This window comes from Acyrthosiphon pisum, chromosome X, assembly GCF_005508785.2.
Source record: "Acyrthosiphon pisum isolate AL4f chromosome X, pea_aphid_22Mar2018_4r6ur, whole genome shotgun sequence".
NCBI lineage: Eukaryota > Metazoa > Arthropoda > Insecta > Hemiptera > Aphididae > Acyrthosiphon > Acyrthosiphon pisum.
In genome coordinates, this window is record NC_042493.1 from 57,234,511 (window position 1) to 57,238,854 (window position 4,344).

General features: G+C 27.6%; 1 protein-coding gene across 1 annotated transcript in view; it reads right to left on the minus strand.

Annotated features, from left to right (window-relative positions):
* Window positions 1-8: 8 nt before the first annotated feature.
* LOC107883909 overlaps window positions 9-4,344 on the minus strand; it is a 5,930-nt gene continuing 1,594 nt past the window's right edge. The window contains exon 3 of the mRNA XM_029485205.1: window positions 9-1,091. The gene's annotated coding sequence lies outside the window, so the exon portion shown is untranslated. The remainder of the gene's footprint in view (window positions 1,092-4,344) is intronic.

Sequence of the window (4,344 nt, forward strand, 5' to 3'; positions counted from 1 at the left end):
ACATTAATTTCTCAACTAAATACAGAAGTTTAATGCCTGGTTGCATAAAAAAATTATTAAGTTAATGAATCAATAAAATATAATGGACCAATCATTATGGGCCACTAAATCATGTTTAAGGGACAACTAGCACACTTTTGATATAATAAATGTTTAATGATTGTTCATGCAGGCCTACATTAGTGCGTATTATTTAAATAAAAGTAAAACTATACCTGAATGTTTTAGGGTCTTGTTAAAAATACACAAATGTGCTTTTATAAAATAGGTAGGTACAATATTCAGAATGCCAGAATGACTAATGAAAAAACATAAAACGTTCCTTCCGCTCCCTCGTCATATACCGTTGAACCAAATTGTTAAGTATGGCTCACAACCATAGATCATACAAAAAAAAAATATAATACACTCATCGATGTCACTCATATCTCCTTATAGGCACATGGACGAGGGAGGCCGTTAAAAATTTCTCTCCCGGGCCCAAATTTTGATATTACGTCACTGACATTAGTACATTAGGTACTCCTATAAGTTAGGTCACCAAGTCGATATTTCATATATATTTCATAAATATCAGATCACTAACACAGTTCGCTACAGTGCATGTTATTCCTACGTTTAGGGAGCTGCGTACTTACTTATACCCCAATAGGTACCTAATAACCACGGACACGTAAATCGTAGATACCTACCTACTTATATGTTATTCTATAGAGGACGGTTCATTCCCCTGGCTGTCTACTATATTATATAGAAGTTTAATGCCGGGTTGCATAAAAAATATATTGAGTTAATGGATCAATAAAATTTATCGGACCAATCATTATGGGTCACTAAATCATGTTTAAGAGACAACTAGTACACTATTGATTCAATAAATATGTTTAGTGATTGTTCATGCAGCCCGGCATTAGTATGACGTATTATGTAAATAAAAGTTAAAACTATACCTGAATATTTTAGCGTCTTGTTAAAAATACACAAATGCACTTTTGTAAAATACACTGGGTAGGCAGAATGCTAAAATGCAAATGAAAAATGTTCCTTCCGCTCCTTCGTCATGTACCGTTGAACCAAATTGTAAAGTATGGCTGTCAACCATAGATCATACAAAAATATTAATATAATAAACTCATCGATGTCACTTTCGACATCGTGATAAATACCTATACGGCTATACATAATATTATATTATAACGGAAAACAAAACAATAAAATACAATGTAAAATGTGTTAAAATAATATAATATTTCTCTTATTGTATAATTAATTTAACATGTTATCTTGTATATACCTATGTACCTATCTTTAATATTAATATTTTTTTTTATCTAATTTATACACTAGGTATATATTATTATGTAAATTGGACTAACGTCCGTTAAATAAATAAATAAGTAACTCAAATATGAAATACGTACCTACCTAGTGAATGTTTTTTTTACAAATTCAAATAAAATTGTGATTTTTTTACTACATTTATATAATATAAAAATAATAAAATAAACGGTGTAAAACTATGGGTACCTACCTATTATCTATTTGATATTTAAATAATTATCATAATATAATTAAAGTTCTTGTGTGTACAAAATACTAATGAAATATTGAAATAAAACATATTTTATATCATTAAATAATATTAACATATAATATGTAAATGTAAGCCTTTTACATTTTGTTATTATTAAAATAAATAATTTACAAATATTCAGTGGATAGTCGACGAAATCAATACATAAAAAGGTTCGGAGGAGTCAATACACGGCGCAATCGATAGATATCTTACATGTAAAAAGGTATTACAGTGACCTATTCGGTCCCTTCGGCAAATGTTTGACTAAAAATATTATTATAACATTATAATATTATTATAATGTTAAATAATATAATATTATCATTTCAAGCTTTAGCAAAGTACCTACCAACCTACCTGGCACTTGCTCACCTATGTTTATGATAAAAATGGTTTATAATATAAATATGAAACTATAATTAAGATTTCAAATGTATTAATATTTTAGATTCTTAATACAAGTTTCCTGATATATTGTTACAATAACAGTTAAAAAATATTAAAAATACATAGGCACATTTTTTTTTAATAAGCATTTAAAGTTTGAATTTTGACAAAATGTATCAAATTTAAAATATGATATTTATTTTTTACCATTCATTTATAAAATGTTCATCTTTTATATCTAAGAATTGAACATTTAAAACAAGGTTCCACGTAAATAGATTATAAATAAATTATTACTTTATTCACAATAATATCATAAAATATTAGTAATACCTATACTAATATCATAGGCTGACTGACCGCCTTCGTTAAGTATCGTTTTTCTTATACAATGATATTATATCATTAAATTCAAATTTAACACCATCCATCACAGTGACCCACTAGTGCACAAGTCAGGAGAGGGGCTGAAGGGGCTTACAGCCCCCCCCCCCCGAAATGTTGAGAAAATTTAAAAATTATTTTAATGGTCTATGATAGTTACTCAAAAAGTTTTAAATTGTATTTCAAATATTTAAAAATGTATTATAAGTATTGTCACTTTTCCGCTATTTATCTGTGATAGTACGTATTTAATGTGTAAAAGTGTAAAAATTGATCAGCCTCCCCCTCCTCCGAATAAAAATCCAGACTTCGCCTCTGCACTTGTGTAATAAGCCAAACCGTACATGTCACGTACCGTGGATTGAGGATTGAACTCATGTGTAAATAAGTTTAGACTCGGTCCAAAATGATATCCTGGCATTCCGTCTAACACGTCTGAATACACATGCACGCAGGCCATCATTTCGGGTGCTACTTTATAGTCCTGACCACTCTCCTCCTGACCACCTGTCTACTAACGAGAGTATCTATGTTTCCACGAATGCTGACTCCATCCACAAACTTCCCGAAAATGTTAAAATCCCACGCCTAGTCCGAAAAACCTCGCAAATTACTCAAAATCGATTTTGATTTTTAGTGTCATTCAAGAACGAATAACTGTAGATACATGCAGTTTTCACTAGTTGTTTTATACACGATAAAATTTTCAAAATATTTTTATTTGTTTTTATCTGTTTACGGACGTTTTCAGTTTCCAATTTTTTTGTTTATAAATATTAAAATATCAATAAAATTTTATTTGTTGGACTAAACCGTCAAAATTTAATAGAAAGCGCCTATTGCTTAAATAGGAAATATTTATAAAAAATAAAAAATATTGAAAAATAAAAAATAGGCACAATTTTTTTATAATTCATTTATCAAATGTCAAATATAAAAAGGTGGGTAAGTGGATGTCGCTCTGCTGTACAGTAGGTTAGAAGTGGGTCACTGTATAATGGACAGTATTAAATTTGAATTCAATGATATAATATCACTGTATAAGAAAAACGATTCTGAGCGGAGACGGTATATCAGTCTATGTATTAGACATATAATATATACTTATCTATGGTATTAAAAAAAAATTGACCTATAATAGGTACCTATAATAAATTCCAAATTAATCATATCATAATATCTATTAGGTACTTATAAGTTATAACGCGTTATACATCAACAACAAACCGTGATAAAATCATAGTTATATAATAGTATACTTTAGAAGTTTCAAGTACCCACGAATAATATTATACAATCACAACAAAATAACTAAAATAGTTATCCTAGGTTTTTAATATGTAATTTCGTCCAAATTTGTACTTAAAATGACTATAAAAATAAACTGTGTAAATGTATTTTTAAAATTTTTTGGTAACAGAATTAATTACTTATGTGGAATCTTGTTTTAAATTTTTAATTCTTAGATACAAAAATTGAACATTTTATAAATTTTTAACTACAAAATAATTTTTAAAATTAAAATTTGATAAATTATGTCAAAATTTGATATTTAAATGCTTATAAAAAAAAATTGTGCCTATGTTTTTTTAATATTTTTCAACTGATATTGTAACAATATATCAGGAGCTTTGTATTAAATTTATACACTTTTTGGCCCAACAGATAAAACTTTATTGATATTTATAGAATAAAAAACTAAAAAAATTGAAAACTGACCATGTCTGTACACAGCTCAAAAAGAATCAAATTATTTTCAAAATTTTATGGTGTATAGGAAATGCTAATATAAACATTCAGTAAAATTTTCATGTATCTGCAGTTATTCGTTTTTGAATTACAACAAAAATAAGGAAATCGCTACATGAGAAATCGAGTGAATATCCATTGTTGTAAAAATTTGAATTTCAAACGATCATAAAAATTTAATTTGACTTTCTTATAGATATTTTTTGTTTGATAAAGGTAGATAATCTTATAAGGAATCCTTGTATTAC